This window comes from Myotis yumanensis, unplaced genomic scaffold, assembly GCF_028538775.1.
Source record: "Myotis yumanensis isolate MYYU_CA2020_CCGP unplaced genomic scaffold, mMyoYum1.0.hap1 SCAF_3, whole genome shotgun sequence".
Taxonomy (NCBI): Eukaryota; Metazoa; Chordata; class Mammalia; order Chiroptera; family Vespertilionidae; genus Myotis; species Myotis yumanensis.
Window position 1 is genome coordinate 142631008 of NW_027223754.1, and position 19694 is coordinate 142650701.

Sequence of the window (19694 nt, forward strand, 5' to 3'; positions counted from 1 at the left end):
CTTTATTAGTGGTTTTTGGCTTGATATGTTTCTTTCTTAGTTTCAAATGAAGTCATATCCATTTTTTTAGATGGTTATAGTCTGTTTTTCTACAGGTAAAAACCATGAAAAAATCTTTAATATTTGACTTAAAATTGAGAGAATTCCATTAGTAACTTCATAATTGATAACTTATTTGAAAAGGTACATTGAGTTGTGAGATGGAAATATTCCCTTGTAATGTCTTTTCATGGAATCAACCTTCTTCTCACTACATTTGTTTTCCAAACATGCTCACATCTGCATCTTTTTAAGAAATGGTAAATTATATCTTTTTCACTTGCCTCCTCCTTTTAGAGAAATACTGTTTGCTGCCCCCTTTTTACTTCTCTGTCATTTCTAGTCTTTATTATTTTAATTCCTAAAGATAATGTGTTTATTTGCCTCATCATCCTTTTGAAACTTTCCAGTTCGGGAATGAGAGCCTACATGTCTTGATTACCCAATAAAGGACTAGTTTCTTTCCCATCCTTTTTCTTTATATTTTCCAATTGACATGTTCAATTATTACTTTCAAACCCTCACTAGGATTAAATAAAACAGACCACTGAGACTGCCAGTGTGTTCCATTGTTTCATAAAGCCATAGGCAATTTTCCTTAAATATCAAGCTCCTTTTTCTCGCCTTGCCAACAGTTGGAGAACTGACCTTTCTCTATGAAAGCCAAGTGAGAGATCCTTTAATTTCCAGTATTGCTTGAATTTAATTTGAGCTACATTTCAAACTAGTGCTGTCATGTAGCCACTAATTCTCACTTTGTTAAAACATGGCTTTTGCCAGAACACAGATTGTTACTACCTGTCTTCTATAATTTCCACAGTGAGTTCTCATTCATAAATCTTTGAACCAAAACATTAACTCAGACAAACTAGAAAGCAAAATTCCTTAATGATACACAGTACATAAAACTAGAATAGGCAATGTTTAATGCAGTGTTGTTTTAGTAGGCATGATAGGACATTTTTTGAAATGTTTGATTGTTATATCCAAGGGTTTTTTGTTTTGTTTTGTTTTTAAATATGTCAGGGTCATTTGGAAGCATTGGCTTTCTATCATGTTGTTTAAAAATATTGGGAAATCCTTCCTGCCCCAAATGTGTGTCGAATTCTTCTTAGTTTTTTAACAAAAGTGTTATCCTTATAATCTTTTGATGGCTCCCCTTAGGATTCAAGATAAAGTTCAGAATCCTAAGTTTAGCCCATGACACTTCATTTTCAGCTTCTTCTTTGTGCCTTGCATGTTGTTCAGAATCATTCTTTTTTTTTTCTTCTTTTTAAATATGTTTTTATTGATTTTTAGGGAGAGAGGAAGGGAGAAGGATAGAGAGCGAGAAACATCAATGAGAGAGAAACATCACTGATCAACTGCCTCCTGTAGGCCCTCCACTGAGAATTGATCTCGCAACCTGGGCATGATCAACCAGCTTTCTCCAGGTTCATGGGTCGACACTCAACCATTGAGCCACACCAGCCGGGCCAGAGCCATTCTTAATGATTCATGGTTCCTTCCTTGTCTCAGGCTGTTTCACACCTGTGTCTTCTTCATATAGTCCTAAGTGTCTGGAACATCCGTCCTCTCTCATAACCAACTTCCTCATTCTACAAAACTCAGTTCACTTGTCACAGTACACGTAGAGCTTTCACAGATGTTTCCCCCAAACTCCTCTGTCTTTCTATCTTCCAGTGTAAATCTCTCATATTATTTATCACTCCACTGTAACTAATGGTGTTTAGTTGCTGCATTAGACATGTAAAAATGCCTTAATCATGTTATATTCTTAGCACCTTATAGAGTGCTTGGCACATGGTAGCTGTTCAGTAAGAGTCTGTGTAGTGAATGTATAAATGAATGTTTAATATTTCAACATTGGAAATTTATTTTCTTTTAAAGACTTAATTTATCAAGTTTTCTCTTTTGAAATGCATATATTATAAATGAAGTAGTACTACATCAACTCACTATTAGTTTTACCCCCTTCAATGCAACTAGTATCATTTAAAACTAGTTCATGTAGCACTGGGCTAGGCCATACAGATGAGTCTTTTTACTATTTTGTGTAACAAGGTCATGAGATTGGGAAAGAGGGACTTGCCTTTTACTCTTGGCTGCATACGTCACCTGATGTCCAACTCAGCCTTAGTTCCCTTATCACTTAGGAAGAAAATGATATTCATGCTACGGAGTTATTATAAAGAGCAAAATGTTATACATATATGCTTATATATGTATACTTTATACATTCGAGGTTAAAGTGGAAATACATATTTTAACACTTGATTTCACAATTGATGAGTCCAGGAAAAGGAGAGCTGAGAATTTTGTTGAGGAATAAGAAAAAGAGACGAATTTAGTCTGAAGGTCCTTGTCAGAAGCCTGAGTATGTGTGGGTTTGATGGTAGTGCATGTAAAAGGATAATAGAAGAACAGAAAACATGTTTGGCACATAAAATAGCAATAAAACTTACCTATTTCACATTTATTCCCATGACTGACCCTACACATTGTAATAATCTTGGCTAAATACATTATAAAAGGTAATATTAAAGCAGAAGTCAGAGCCATGGCTCATGCTCAGAATGATTGCCTTCTGAAGTACAAAGATCCTAACATGAAAGATTCCACCATTCCCTAAGCATATGCAAATAGTGCAGTTAAGAAACCCACCTGCTTCTCTATTCTCTTGGTTAGGATTTTTTGCTCAGTTGATTACTTTTATTTTATTTTAAAAAATTTATTTTTGATATTGAAAGTATTACAGATGTCTCCCGTTCCTCCTATATTGACCCCCTGCACCCTGTCCCACCCCAGGCCTTTACCATGCACTAGTGTCTGTGTCCATGCATATATGCATATAAATTCTTTGGTTAATCACTCCCCTCCTTTCCCTCTGAGATTCCAGCAGTTGATTAGTTTTAATTGTAAGCATATTGGAAAGTTTTCTGTTAAGAAGAATAACCATATCATCATGTTGACCTGAACTCTTGGTTGGTTGGCTAAGGTAGGTTGTTCTGATTTGGGCTCAAATCTAAGACTTAGAGAATATTTTCCAAGATCCTCCATTTAGATGTGCATTTTTGTATGCTTGGTTAATCCATTTATCACTCACACTGTGAACAAATTGCTCAGGAGAATGGTAACCACCAGAGAATGCCAACTGGCAGAGTTATTCCCCACCATGGCAGCAGATGCCCCAATCGAACGAACCCTTTCGATGCTCTTTGCCAGCTTACTTATTGTTTTCGCTATGAACTTTTGGTGCATTTTGATTAAGGTTGTCTCAGTAGGAATAGTAAGAAAAATATTATTTTCAACAAGATGGTAAATTTTAGTGAGAGGATTATAAACTTTTTTGAAGAACATTTGAAAAAGCAAATTGTTTTTAATTTTAAAAGTTTTATGAGCCTGGTGAGAAACAGATTTAATCACAATATATGCAAATTCTACATCTTAATTCTAAATCTTTAATCCTCCTTTGACACAGGAAACATCTTTATCTTCAAAGATTTTTCTGTATCATGGCCAATTTCTACAGAATCAGAGGTCTGCAAGGGGTCCCCAGAGCTTTTTTTTTTTTTTTTGGCTCTGTGTATGATTAAATATTTAAACCATTTTAGACAATTAATCCTCAATAACATGTTAAAGTATCTCCCTCCTCTACCAACAATTCATATTCACATCTCATAAAATCCCTCTCATTGCAATCTAAACTCTTGTTCTGTCCTCAGTGAAGGTAGAAAAACACCTGGTTTCCTTATTGGTAGTAAATCATAGAGCTGAACATTATAATCATGTAAACCTGCAGCCTTTTAACTTAAAAAATGTGCTGTAAAGGTATTTTAAGGCATATAAATAACCTAGATATGTTTTGTAAAGTGGGAATAATCATATCTATGTTTTTTTAAGCATAAAAATTGATCAGTAGAGGCCAGATTGTTTTTCTCTCTGGAATTGTATGCCATGGAAAATTGATTTGGAGAAATAGGGATGATTTAAGTTGATACAAAACCAGACCCTGTGTACAGAAGGTAATAAAATTTTATGCAGCAATATTTGAAAGATTTGGGCTCTTTTATGGAATTTTCTATTATCGACCTTTAGCAATCTTAGGTGAAATTGTATTCCCTTGACTAGATGAATGGAGAATATATAAGGCTTCAGAAAATGTAGTGTTTATTGAAGGATGGCTTCATTGTGTTACAAAAGTGGTGTTCAATTTTGGTTTTTGACAACCTTTGGAGCTTCCTCTGTCACCAATGTGCCAAGGTCTGGCTGATTATGAAGTTTTTTGTGTTTCCGTTGTGATCCAGAGAGATACTCACTGATTCCTGGGTCCCTAAGAGAATCAGGTCCTTGGGGTTGCACCATGGTGGGAAAGGATTTAAGGGGAATCAAAGGTGGAGTGGTGCATAACCCAGAACCAGAATTATATTCAGATTATATTGGGGTGACATCAGGTCAGGGAACCTGGTACCTTTCAACTCTGGACCCATTGGTCTAGAATTTCCAAGAATTTTTTTAAATTTTATTTTTGTATGTTTTTATTGATTTTTTTTTTAGAGAGAGAGAGAGAGAGAGGAAGGGAGAGGTGGAGAGAGAGAGAGAAAGAAACATCATCCAGGGACTGTTTTGTGCACCACACCCCCTACTGGGGATCAGGCCTGCCACCAGGGCATGTGCCCTGACTGGGAATCAAACCCATGACCTTTTGGTGTATGGACGGCCCTCAACCAACTGAGCCACACCAGTCCGGGCACTGTAAGAATTTTTAAAACATGCAATACATGACTTCTTAGAGGCACTGACCTCTTTTCCTTTAGAGTACCAAGTGAAAAAAATGACAGCCAACAAAACAATAGCTATCTGGTGTGAACGAATCAAAATTATACCTATTTTTTGGGTCATATCGGCCAAAAATATATTTTTTTGATGTGCCACAGAATTTTAGTAATTAGTCTATGTGTGCAATGAGATGAAAGAGGTTGAAAATCACTGGTCTAGAATCCAGACCTTAAAGCATGTCAGATACAGTTGGTAGATTCCCATGTGAAATGGAGTATGCGATGCTGTTACAGTGGTTTCCTTTGCAGAATGAATGATTAGGAAAGGGAACCTCAGGCAGAAGTAAGACTTACACCTCAGCCCTAAAAAGGCATTTGGGAAAGGTATTTGCTTAGGATGATGGGTGGATACCAAGTTCTTCGTTTTGCTCTTCTTCTTAAATGTGCTTTTAAAACAATTAGAAGAGAAGCATTGCATTGTATATATTTTTGTACTATTAGAAATAGAATTGGTTTCAAGTTGTACTCTGCTTAGATTTACATATCACTGATTCTAAGTAAAGTAAAGTAAGCTTAGTGTTTAGGCTTAATCTATACAGTAGAAATTGCCTTAAAAAACCTATTGTGTGTCTCTTCTATACCCAAATTTGAAGCTGAAATTTCATAAAACTGCTTTTATTTTTGTCCTAGCATAGCACCTTAAGTTCATATAATGATCTTACAGAAACATTCATTCTTTAAAATGAGTAGGGTTTATATACCAATCTTTATTTTTTCTACAAAATTTTAAAAATTTAATTTAATCGTAACTTATTGATTTTGAGAGAGAGAGAGAGAGAGAGAGAGAGACTTGTTCTACTTGTTTATGCATTCATTTTTGACTCTTGTGTGTGTCCTGACTGGGGATCAAACCCACAACTTTGGGATATTGGGATGATTCGTTAACCAACTGAGTTACCTGGCCAGGGCTGTACTTACTTTTAAAGGAATATATTTCATTTAAAAGCAATTGTTTGATTTCATTAGATAGGGGTTTTATTTCATCTAGAATTCATTACCATTCAATTTAAAAATATAGTACTTGATAAAATATCTTTATAAATTATCAAGGTAGATTGGCTTGAGACTTGAATTAAAATATTCTCTGATTTAAACAATCTGAGTTTCAAAGAATAAATTTACTTTAGGAATACTATGACCTACAACACTACTTGATATTTTTTCAGCTTTCTGATATTCATTATACAACCTTAGAAAATGTTAGAAGATAATGAATATCCCATAGATGAAAAAAAAAGTTTGTACTTGCTGATTTGCCTTGATTTCTTTAACTTTGATTCCTTTTAATTATAGTAGTGCTTATTTGCCCTAACAGGTCAAATAAGAAACTTCTACCCTTGAATTTTTCTGTTTTACTTACTAAATTTTCATCTTTTTACATGTGTACTTTGATAGTGAAGCCATGTGGAGCAGGTGAGTCCTATTTTTCTTGTCTTAAATATAGGACTACTGATTGGTTTATAAGGGTTAAATGAATGTTTAATATCACACAACTACAGATGGGAAGAATTGGAATTTGAACCTTCATCTTTGGATTCTGAATTCTGTGGTTCTTTTGTTTTATGGCTTTTCTTATGTTTTGCTTCAAGGATGTATCAGCTAGGTTTTCTAGAAGGTTGAGATTTAAGCCAAGGAATATAAAGTTTACAGATCCTTAAGATATGTACTGTAAAACTCAGCTTTTATGAAAAAATGTGTTGTGTGTATTTATTCCGCTAGGTTTTTCAAAGTCACTTACACAGTTTCAAGAAACAATTTCATTCATGTGAATATAGACTAAAAAATATAGCTTCCATTTCCTGATTGTGTGCTAGAAATTGAGTTAAGCAATAAGCCTGCATTATTCAATATAATATCTGAAAAATTATTAAGGTATTGACCCAATTTTACTGGTGATAAAAGGTCAGGGAGATACTAAAGTGAGTGAACAGCAGTTAGGATAAAACCCATGTATGTTGACTTCGGAGCCTTTACCTTTGAACTACTTTCCCTGATTTTCTGACTTCTTAATAAAAATTCTGTTGATAAATCAAATATATTAATTGAAGAATGTTTAATGGAAAATATTACATATGTTAGAACAAACTTAACTTTTAATTCATACGCTGTCCCCCTCCCCCCAACTTTGGGGTCAGGGGGCATAATGGGAAGTTTGGTTCTATGATGAAGTCTGTCTCTTTCCATTGTGTAAATGGCCCTGGGACTCAACTCCTGCATCTGTAAAATGAGATCCTATGCTTCCCTTTAGGATTGTTGCAAGATTTGGATGACAAGTTTTGGAGGGTGCCCCTGTTCATGACTGTGTAAAGCAGTCCCCACTTCCCCTCTCCCTTCACACTAACAAATGAGCTCTATTGTCCATGAGTCTATCGGAGGCAGAGATGGCTTCGTCTTTCTGGCAAGAAGACTAATGTGCTTGCGTTGGTGGTGGTGGAACATGGCTTTTGATTTCTCCAAATGGTCTTGCTCTTTCAGTGCGCCAGCTGTCATTGTAGGCACTTCGGCTGGGTCACTGCAGGTGTCACCTTGAGCACTGTCATTAGCAGCCTCCATGTGAGATTCTAGTTACTCACTCTGAACACTGAGTCAGTGTTCAAGCAGCTAATAACCCAGAGCTCCGTGTTCTGACCTTTTCTCCATCACGAGCTTGCAGAGGCCTTTAGAGGAGGTCACGTAAGCACAAAGGACCTCACTTTTCTCCTCCATAAAGTGGAGCTAGATAAGGATCACAGCGAACATCAGAAACGGAATGGAATATTTTATTCTGACATTAAAACTGAGCTGAAAAAATGAGTAGCTCTTATTTTAACTTGTAAAATGTGTTCATTCTGAGAGAAACAGGACCCAGCTCTCCAGGCACAGCTGCAGAGTATCTGAGCCACATGCTGAATATTAGCCAAACTAATACAACATCTGATTGCAATTGCTAATCAAAAGCACAATTAAACAAAGAAGAGTGATTACGGGCCTATGACAAAGGCAATCACTTCTTCAGGGACCTTCCCAGACTCCCTCCTACTCCCTACATATTTTCCAGGCACATATTGCAACTTTCACTTTCTACTTAGATGTGTGATTATTTGCTTAGCATTTGCTCGTTCCTGAGGGTTGGAATCAAGTCCATTTTTCACTGCCATGTCCTTAGTGTCTCACGCTATGCCTGGCCCTGTGCTCAGTAACTAATCATAGAATGAGGAAGACTTGCTAGCAAATTGTCCTAAAGCAGCTGACTTGAGAGAGAAAATGCTCGGCTTCTCGGTGAGTCTGAAAAAAGGAGAATTTGGAAACAAAGCAGGTGAAATGACTAGGAAATCCATTGAACTCAGATATGTATTTTAAGGTCAAATGGCCAAGTCAATAGCACTGGCCATAGAAGGCTGTAGTATTAAGAACTAGGGGTGAGGTGAATTAAGAACTAGAAATATTATAAGGGCTAGGAATGGAAAAACAGAAGGTGTGAAGGTCAGTCTTAGCACTGTGGACCATGTGGCCCAGGGAGAGGTATGCACAGAGGACTGGAGTAGACAGAAGACAGACTGTTCAGAAGCCTGCTGTTGAGGAGTTGTTCATATTAACTCTTATCAGCTGCAGAGAAGGGGATACTATGCAGCATTACTTCTTGTAAAAAAAATGTATAGAGTAAGTCTTTTGTGGATTTATACTGTGCTAGAGTTTAAGGAAAAAATGTTGCAATGATTAAAAGTAAGTGAAAAGTTGTGTGCTGCTGAAAAACGAGAGCATAATCTCAAAGCCTTCTAAAGATACATGGAGCCCCTCTCAAGTAATTCCCACATATCCTCTTAAGGAGGCACTTTCTGAGGACCAGCACTGGCCTTTGCTGGCAGGATAATTAATAGCCATGCGCTAAGGAATGCTGTGTAAGAGATTCTCCTTGTTGTTAGAGTCTTTCATCAATTGTAGAACTTTAGTGTCAGGGTCAGGACATACCTTTGATGGCTTTGGCCTCGTTTCTAGCCTCAGTCCACTCATTGTCAGAATCTCAAAAGTATGTCATTCCCTAGGACTTAGGAAATAGCATATAGTAGATTAGTTCCAGTTGTGAAAAGAACTGGCCAGTGTCAAGGAATGTCATCATAAAGAAGGGCTGTTACACTCAATCTCAGCTGTACATGGGGTCGAAGGAGGCCAGCAGGGGGAGGTTGCAGCTCCTGGTGGGAAGCCAGGGCAAGATGCTGTGTCTGCCAAGTTCATTGCCAGGATGCCCAGGAATCTGTGGTCTGTGCTCCAATGCAAATCAATCCTAGACATCAGCGAGACACTGCTGCCAACTGTTGAAATCTCTGCAACTACTAAATGATAGCATGTTTGAGATTAATGGGAAGTGAGATGCTCTGAACGCTCTTTAAATACAGATGACTAGAAATATTAAGCTGAAGTTCAGAAGAGACTTAACTTTCTGTTTTATTTATTCTGTATTTATTACACTTAAATCCTGAGCCTTCTACTAGCTATGTGAAGTGTAGAGAATGGGTTGAAATTGTCTTTGTAAGCTTTAGGCAGAGTATAATAACTGCCTGAGTCACCTCATCCCTGATTTTTTTTTTTCACAGTTGTGTCCTGAAGACAAGGTTCATCTATTTCTTAAACTATCATTTATTGAACTATTCTTGTTGCTTAAGACATTGTGCTAAACTCTTTCTAGATATTGTTTTAATCTGCAATGAAAAAATGTTTGAAGTGGAATTGGTTATCCCCTTACATATAAGGAAACTGAAAACTTTCAATTACACAGATATTGCCAATGAAGTAGCAGAGTTGGTGCACAGATGAATGGAGCTACATGGGATCTCAAAGCCTGTGCTCTTGACCCTGGCACTACACAACTTTCTGGGGGCTAGAGACCCTCACTAAATGCAACAGTGCAGAGTGATGGAACTAGCATGACTTCGAGCTGGTTTCGAGTTCTGGCCCAGCTGGCCAGTTGCTGGCTGAGTTTTCTTGGTTAAGTCAATAACTTCCCTGAATGTGTTTATTTATCTCTATATTGGATATAAGTATAATTATGATTATTATCCTACATCACAGTGTTAGTTTGAGGATCTTATGAGACATTGCATGGGAAAGTTCTTTACACATAGTAAAGTGGTATATAATCTTAATTACTTTTAACCAACTCCTTTTCACTGTCTCCCTTAGAGCTAGAGAATATTTTTTTTTATTAGCTGTGATTAGGTTTGGTCGAAGCCACTTTCAAAAGAAAATTTAGAATTTGAAGTTATGTATGGAACGGCTCCTGTGCGGTCTCTCCATGGGTTTTGGTTGTCCTGAAATCAGCGGTGAGCAGCCTCAGATCCCAGCCCTGCAGTTACCAAGTTGCGCATTTAATATCAATCTGTTTACAGGGCCACTGAGTGAAAAGGAAGAGCCTGAAAGGGAAGGATGTAATAGGATGCAGAGACATTCCGGGTAACCGCTCAGTGTAATTGGTGCGTTGCTTTGTTCTTTGTGTTTTCTGTGTTTCTCCATGATTTAGATGGACTATCAGCAGGTCTGGTAACCTACAGTGAGGTTGATCAAAAGTAAGGTGCAGGTATCACATTGTCTGGCAAGTGAATTCCCTTTTCCTGTGCCTATAGGTCATAAAAACATAAAATTCAGGATATCTTTTTCAATCAGTATGATGTTCTGTTCAGTTAGATGTTCTTTCTCTGACAGTGGTAGAAAGGATATAATGCCCCAAATCATCCCTTTCCTGGATTATTGCACTGGGCCCTTAACTGACCTTTCTACCCTTATTTTCTACATATTAGCTGGAGTAAATTTTGTAAAGTTTAAATGAAATCCCACTGCTTCCATGCTTAAAGCCATCTAGTGGATTTCCAATGTAACCAGAATAAAATCTATCCTCTTGACCAGGATTTAAAATACCCCGCCTTTCCTTCTGACTCCTTCTAAAACCTCCTGCTTCCTTGTAGCATTCCAGCCACTATGGGCTTATTTGTGCTCTTTGCCAGCTTGTTCCACGTCTTGATCCTTGATGTCCCGCTCCGGGGGCTCCATCTTCTGATTCTGGCATGGCCATCTTCTCAGCACTGAGGTTGGAACTCAAAGGTCACCTAGGAGAGGCCTTCCCCAAGTATATTATATACACCTGCCATCCAAGCCAAGATAGATCCTAACACCCTACCTTATTGTTCTCCTTTTGCTCACCAGTCGTAGCTGAAGTTATTTATTTGCTTACATGTCATCACCCATTTTCCCCATTGGACTATTAGCTACCCATAGCAATGGTTATGCGTTGTCCTGGGCTGTACCCTGGAGTCTGGCACACCACAGGTATTTAGTAACGGTGCTCAGAAAATGGCCAATGAGCATTTAATGAAAAGCTCTTGATTAAGTCACTTACTCTGTGATTTGGTTTCTTTGTTTGTCTGAAGGGGCTAATAATATTTTCTAGCACTTACCTTTTAAGGCCTTGTTAACAAACTGTAACAGGTAGGACTGAGGTATAAAGATGAAGAATAAGTCTTGTTTTCAGGAGAGCACAGGGCAGTGAGGTAGGTAAGTACTTATACAAATAACTTGACACTTTGATTACGATGCAGAATTGCAGCATTGAACAGCTTTGCAGGTGCCATTTGAACAATTTGTGGCATATAGTGCCCAGCTTTATTACCCTAAATTATTTTATGCATTTTTTAAAATACTTAAAATATTAACTCAAGCAGATACTTATAAGAAACTGATGAGGAGGATACTTTAATTTTCATTTTCACAGTTCATTATAATATGAGAGAGTGTATTATTTGCTATCATTATTTATATATTGCATTAATTTAAACTTTAGTTCAGTGGTTCCCAAACTTATTTGGCCTACTGCCCTCTTTCCAGAAAAAATATTACTCAGTGCCCCCTGGAAATTAATTTTGTTTAAATTTTAATAGCAATTAAACAGAAAGATATATGTATTAATGTTTCTACCTTTTTTGTAAAATATAGTAAAGAAAGGTGTAAATTAGGAACATTGAAGTTTGAAATTATGAAACTATTTATTGAACTCAGAATAGAAAGGTAATACAAAAAAAGTTAAAACAAATGCACCTGTGGCCATCACGCACCCCCCTGGATCGCTGCAGCGCCCACCAGGAGGCGTTAGCGCCCACTTTGGGAATCACTGGTCCTAACAATTATCACATATGAAAATCAGCATTCCAGCCTTTTTTGGGGACAGTTGTTTTGGGTAATTGATGTAAACTGCCTGCTGTCCTATTGGTGGCTGTAGTCAAAGCAGCACAGGGCCAGCCTGTGGACGGTGCAGCTTGTATCTTCCCCAGATTTTCTCCTTTGTATATTTTGAACGAAGCAGGCAAAATTAATTCAAAACAAAACCTTCTCAGAGCATCAGAAAGCACAAAAATATTAAGCCTTTAAACACAGAAACTTCTCACTGTATGGAGACAAATGTGTAATTAAATCTGAAAGTTCTTTCTTTCTTCTTCTTCTTCTTTTTTTTTTTTGGAACTACAATGCTTAAAAGTCCAATTACCAGTTATAATGAGAGTCAGGGAGTAACTGTGCCCAAAACAGAAGAAAAAAATGTGTTGCTATGTGAATGGAATCTTAGAGCAATCGTAAAGGGGAAGTTTTCTTGTGCTGGGCTGGAAATTATAGCTAGAACAAGGAAGATGCCACCTTTAAAGTTAGATGATTAAGGCAAGGCTGTTTTCTCTGGAGGTGGTTGGCTACAGGGAATAAGTTGTATCAACCACACTATGTGTTGGAGATATGTGGGTGAGGGGTCTACTAAGGCAGGTGGGTCTAGGGTCTGGGCTGAGATTGCCAGGACAGAGAATGTTGTAAATGGTGCCACCTTGCAGCCCAACCTTTCCTACAACATTGCCCCTTTGTTCCACTTTGACATATCCTTGTGTTATTTAGTGAGCTAAGTTTCAGGCTAAAATCGGTAATATACTGTGTTTTCTCTTTTATTCCTACTGTTCCTATTTGGTTATTTGTAAATGTTATTTTGCTTTTGCAGTATTTTTCTCTGTTGGAATATTCATATGCATATTTCAGTTCTGTTGGAATGTTCATTTTATTTGAATCTGAATAAGAAATTTACATTATGGAAAAATTGGAAGTATTCACAAAAATGTTTTTTTTTTAGTAGCTGCTTTTATAGTCTTCTTTTTCAAAATTCAATTAATTCCTTTCACTTAATTATTATTATTACTTACAATGAGCAATTCCAACAATATCACTAGGAGGACATATTCTTCTGATATTCTCTTTGAGCTATGGAGTATGAAGTCCCAGCTGAGCCCAGCAGTGCTGACAGTTCCCTTCAGACATTCATGTACATCCAGATTCTGCAGTCAGCTTCAAAATCCACAGCTCAAAATTGACCTCAAAACACTGGGGTTGAGCAATGTTGTGCTTCCTTTTAAAAGTTATGATCCTCTGATTTTTGGATTCTGCAAAAATAGTTTCAACATTTTTTTAAATTTGTTTGTTTGTTTATTTATTAAACAAAATGGACTTAGATTAGTTTATGCTGAAAACCAACATCAACTAGAGCACAGGGTTGTTGTTTTTTTTTGACAGGCTTGCTACTTAGTATTTGTTCAGCACTGTGCCAGGCACTGCAGGGAGCTCAAGAGGAAAAAGTTGTAGTTGTTTTCAATTTTCTTGGTTAGTTTAAATAGATGCATTTAAAGCCAGAAGTCTAAGGATGAGTTTCAGGTATGCATAATATGATAATTATATTCATTCGTTTTTCTAGGGAGGGTATCTGGGCCTCTTGCTAGATTTTTAAATAATTTTGTTTAGAAGAAAGGATTAAGAATCACACAAGTAGAGAAATAAATGGTACCAGTCTGTGCAATTCCCATTCCAAATGGACCAGAAATTCAGAGAAGAGATATCAGTGTGGCCTTAACTAATTTGGAAAAACATTGTAGAATGCTGAGCCTTAAAGAACTTGACATGCAGAAGAGAAGCTGAACAGAATTCCAGGCAAAGGTATTGGAATTCATCTACCTCCTTATCTTTGAAACAAGAGATGGACAAACAATATTTTTTATATGGGAGCATAAATAAATAAATATAATGACATATAAGAAGTTGTATGAAACTGGGTACATATGTTGGCTCTGCTGTTCACTAGCTGTGTGGTCAGCATATCTCAAAAGGTCAGTTCGCTCACCTATAAAATTGAATAGTAATGCCTAGAAATGTGAATATTAAATGAGATAATATGTAAAGGCTAATGGCAGAGTTCCTGGTTCATATTAAAATTCCTTTAAGTATCATTTGTCTTTTAGATCCCAAGTGCAATGACATTTAGTACAAATCACAATAAGTGGGATAGTTAGTTATGAAAGGAGTTGAGTACTGTTTAGACTTTTTTTGGAGAAAGAGTCACAAAAACATCCAAAGAACTGATTGGATTCCAAAGGCAGCAGAAAAGTTGGTGAGCATTTTAGGGAGAGAACAATATAAGCCAAGGTATAGGTCAAGGAAATAGTCTGATGAGAAGAACTCTAGGAACAGAGAAGACCCCAGGTCCTTTGCACTTGGAGGAAGGCTCAGTTCCTCACATCCCTTAGGCTTTGATCAAATTTTACCTCTTTGGGAAATATCTGAAATATTATCCTCTAACATTTCCTTGCCCTGATTTATTTTTCTTGATAAAAATTATAGAAACAGTTCATTATAGAATACAGGCTCAAGAGGACAATGATTAATCAATATTGGTCACTTACTCTGTCTTTGTTGGTCTGTCGGTGCTGGCATTTATTAAATACTTTCTATATCCATTGGATAAGTGAATAATGCCTCCAAGATATTTAGGAATAAGATCCTACCATACTTACTGCCCGATTGGCTATAGAATACAAAAGAGGCAAGGGTTAAAGCTGGCCACCATCCACAATCTTATATTTTAATTTTGGATTTTTTTTTGTTTAGTGATTTTTAAAATTACAGTATATCTGTCCATAATTGGTTTTGAATGTCTAAGCCAAAATATCAAAACAATCCTCATTTTGAAGTTTTAATATATTATTTCATCAGATTTTGAAAGTTTTACATTCTGCTTCAAATTAAAAATGTAGTTGGGTGAAGTTCAAATGTAAATTAGATTAATTAAATTGTCTGATCTAAAAAAATATCTTAAACCATGGTCTGTGGAATTAAACTTTCATAAGCAATATGTGTGTTGGGGGCTGACTTTGGGAAAGGAAAAATAGAGTTACAAATAAATGAGTTATAATTAAGTTGAATTTTGGTTGGTAAAAAAAATATTTTTCCAGAGGAGATTTTTAAATGTCTAAGTGTTGCATATCTTAACATCAGCACAGTATTCTTATGATGCAGGGTAAGAGAATGGACTAATGTCCTGTGATGGATATGGACAAGATAAACTCAAGAATCAAAATATAAGTGGATAAGAGGTGTTTTTTTTCTCCTCACCTCTCTGTTATATTGAATTTACAAAAATGGGTATTTGAATTTAGGTTTTTCATAAATAGTGGGCAGTCCATGTACTCTTAGTGACTCAAAACTCCATTTGAAGAGGGTGTGTATACCATTTGGAGCTGGAGATGTGGAAGTTGGATTGTGGTGTGAGGAAGTTATCAGTCCAGGATTTCTGGCATAGAATAGTGTGATTCCTTTATAAATACAAACCCTAAATGCAAAAATATTTTGGAAGATTATACTGACTAAATTCTTTTTCCTTTCTTTGGAAAATTACAGTGAAATAGTGATTTTAAAGTTCAGTTGAGCAGAGGCTGCACATCTTAAAGATTACATTTGAATTAAGGTTGGGAATTCAGTGTTCAAGAGATAATGCTTAGATCCTATGAAAATTGAGTGTGTTCACCTTATTGGTCCAAATATCTAGCTATAAAAATTGTTATTAATGTCAGCACATTAATTTTAAACATTTAAATTTGTTAAATGATAGGCATTATCATGTGTCTACTCTGAACATGTCAGATGTTCAAATGTTGTTAGGTATCCTATATAATAAAAGGATATTGACTCTAACGGCAGAACGGCTGGTCCCTATGATGCACACTGACCACCAGGGGGCGGACACTCAATGCAGGATCTGCCCCCTCATGGTCAGTGTGCTTCCACAGTGGGAGCTCCACTCAGCCATAAGCTGGGCTGACAACTGCAAGCGCAGAAGCGGTGGCAGGAGCCTCTCCTGCCTCCATGGCAGCGCTAAGATGTCTGACAGTGGCTTCCTATGGGGAGTGGGCCTAAGCTGGCAGGTGGACATCCCCCGAGGGCTTCCAGGCTGCCAGAGCGATGTCTGACTTCCAGCTTAGGCCTGATCCCCTGGGGAGTGGACCTAAGCCAGTAGGTGGACATCCCCAGAGGGGTCCCGGACTGCAAGATCATGCAGGCCAGCCCTAACTGGTTTGGCTCAGTGGATAGAGTGTCGGCCTGCAGACTGAAGGGTCCCAGGTTCGATTCTGGTCAAGGGCATGTACATTGTTTGTGGGTACATCCCCAGTAGAGAGTGTGCAGGAGGCAGCTGATTGATGTTTCTCTCCCATCGATGTTTCTAACTCTCTATCCTTCTCCCTTCCTCTCTGTAAAAAAATCAATAAAATATATTTAAAAAAAAAAAAAAAGATCACACAGGCCGGGTGGAGGGACCCCACGAGTGTACAAATTTTCATGCACTAGGCCTCTAGTCTATATCTACACTAATAAAAGAGAAACATGGTAATTAGCGTACGACCGCTACCCTTCCCATTGGCTAATCAGCATATCCTTATGCAAATTAACTGTCAGCCAAGATGGTGGTTAACCACGAACAAAGATGGCGGTTAATTTGCATATGTAGCTGCAATGCTGGGAGGCGAAAGGGGAAGGAGGGAAGAAGCCGCATGCTGCTGACTGCATCGGCAACCCAGGTGGCAGCCAAGAGCCAGAGAACCGAGCTGCCTTTGTTCGGAGAAGCCAGGCCGCCTTTGCTGGCTTCTGTGATAGGAGAACCTGGCAGCCTTTGCCGGCCCTGGGCCAGTAATCGGAGAAGCTGGGTGGGGCAGGGAAGAGGTGGATATCTGCCTCTTCCCTGCCCCGCCTGGCTTCTCAGATCCCTGATCACCAGTGATGGGAGAACACCCAGAGGCGGGGCCAGAGGCCGGCTGCATAGCTGCCTGGGGACACCATCCATCCCGGGCAACGCAGCCAGGCCCCAGCAGGATATCCAGAAGGCGACCCAGGCTCAGGAGCTGCGTCGCTGCTGGGGCACGTGATCCGGGCGACACAGCCAGGTCCCAGTAGGAGATCCAGAGGGCGACCCAGGCACCGGGGCTGCGTAGCCGCTGAGGCCCGAGATCCGGTCCCTGGGCTGAGGAGACCCAGGGGCCGGGGCTGCGTTGCAGCTGGGCACGGAGATCTGGTCCCCTGGGCGATGCAGCCAGGCCCCAGCAGGAGACCCAGAAGGCGACCCATGCGCAGGGCCAAGGCTGCGTCGCAGCTGGGGAATGCTATCTGGTGCCTGGGCTGAGGAGACCCAGGGGCCGGGGCTGCGTTGCAGCTGGGCACGAGATCCAGTCCCCAGGGGCGACACAGCCAGGCCCCAGAAGGAGACCCAGGCGCTGGAGCTGCAAAGCCGCTGGGGCACGCGATCCCGGCGATGCAGCCAGGCCCCAGCAGGAGACCCAGAAGCCGCTGGGGCACGCTATCTGGTGCCTGGGCTGAGGAGACTCAGGGGCCTGGGCTGCGTCGCAGCTGGGGCACACAATCAGGTCCCCGGGGCGATGCAGCCAGGCCCCAGAAGGAGACTCAGGCGCCAGGGCTGCATCGCCGCTGGGGCACACGATCCGGTGCCTGGCCTGAGGAGACCCAGAAGGAGACCCAGGGGCCTCCCAAGAGGAGAGTCTCCGTGGTCAGATGGCGGGTGTCAGGACAGGAATAAAGACCCGAGGTGACTCAGATGCCTGGCCACAGGGTTAGACCAGCCAGCAGGGCCTTTCAGTTGGGACTGGGATGGGGTGGGGCGAGGGAGACAAGCCGGACATAGAGAACTACAACTCCCAGGAGGCTTAGCGGCAGGGGCCTGGGTGCCTGGCTGTGAAATTGGATGGGCTGTGTCATTTTGCAAGCCACTTTAAACTAGAGGCTTGCAAGGTTGGAAGTTCTGCACTGGGAGCCAGGGAGAAATGGAGCTGGAGCAGAGAGAGGGGTTCATGGCAGCCGTGGGCTTTGAGAAGTTCTCAGGTCACATCCTGGAGAGCGAGCTTGAGAACAAAGTGGAGTTCATGTCTGGGGGTCTGGGCAGCTCCATCCTCCAGGAGCGAGACGAAGAGGAGGAGGCAGCCTGAGGCCAGCAACAGCGGTGCCAACGGGAACTCAATCACAGGAAGTACCAGGCGCTGGGTCGGCACTGCAGGGAGATCAAGCAGGTGAACAAGCGGGTCCTGAACAGGCTCCATCAGGTACAGAGGATAACACGGAGACTCCAGCAGGAGCGGAGGTTCTTCAAGAAGGTGCTAGACTCCTAAGGCGATGACTACTGGGCCAGCCAGTTCACCATCTTACTGGAGGACGAGGGCAGCCAGGGCACAGACGCCCCCACCCCAGGCAACGCTGAGAACGAGCCTCCAGAGAAAGAGGGGCTGTCCCCGCCCAGGAGGACGCCAGCGCCCACAGAAGCCAGCAGCCCGGCCCCTGGCGAGGGGCCCAGCTGGTGGAAGAGGCAGCGAGCGCAGCGAGCGCCACAGGAAGGGCACCAGGCGGGAGTCCCGCTGACTCTGGAGCTGGCCCCCATGCAGATAAAGGTGGAGGAAGACTTTGGCTTCAAAGCGGTTGAGGCTCTGGACTCAAGTTGGGTTTCTCGGGGGCCAGACAAGCTGCTGCCCTACCCCACCCTAGCCAGCTCCCCCTTTGACTGACCCCCCAATAAACGGACCCCATGCTATCCTCGGCAAAAAAAAGCTTATAGAGGCATGCTTATAGGATCAAATAGTATAAATATAGATGTAACAGGACAATAAAAAGAGAACCTGGCTATGATGATTACCTGAACGCTGCCTCTGTGTCATTCCTTCTTCGCCGACTCCGTCCACATCTTTGGGAACCCCTGGACCTGCTGGGCAGGACCCCAACATTCCTCTTCTTATAAGGACTTCAGTGAAATGGGCTAAGGGTCCCACTGGAACTGCCTCAATTTAATGTAATCCCCTCTTTAAAGATCTTATCTCCATATACAGGTACATTCTGAGGTTCTGGGGATTAGGATTTTAACATACATTTTGTTGATTACCCAAATCAGCCCTTAACAACCAACATGTTCCAAAAAGTATATTCCTATAGGGTTATTTACCAAACATTCAGAAGTATTTTTAAAAGAGCTAAGCCCCTCGCCCACTGCGCGGGCCCCTCCCAGCAAAGAGCAAAGGCCTGGGTTCCGGGCACTGGAGGAAAACTGGTGCCAGCAGCCAGGGGAAGGGGCCCCCAAGGGGCCCCAGATTGCGAGAGGACACAGGCCAGGCTGAGGGACCCACCCGAGTGCACAAATTTTTGTGCACCGGGCCTCTAGTATATATATAAAAGCCTAAGTGACTGTTAAGACCGAACAACCAGACAACTGGTCGCTATGACACACACTGACCACCTGGGGGCAAACACTCAACGCAGGAGTTGCCCCCTGGTGGCCAGTGCACTTCCACAGCCAGCTAACTTCCCACAGTCCCTCCCTCTCGGCTGGCCAACCTCCTGTGGTCCCTCCCACTGGCCAGCAGGCCCCCATCGCCTTATCGGGGCTGGGTCCTGGGCTGGGCCGGGGAACTGGTGGTGGGTGGCAGCAGACGTGGCCCCTTTCCCAGAGGG

The 19694-nt window shown here is 40.7% G+C and overlaps 1 protein-coding gene and 1 pseudogene across 16 annotated transcripts in view; both read left to right on the forward strand.

Annotated features, from left to right (window-relative positions):
- Positions 1–19694, forward strand: part of KCNC2 (potassium voltage-gated channel subfamily C member 2) — a 213387-nt gene that overhangs the window by 96602 nt on the left and 97091 nt on the right. The gene's annotated exons all lie outside the window — the stretch shown is intronic.
- Positions 18026–18757, forward strand: LOC139005365 (TCF3 fusion partner pseudogene; annotated as a pseudogene).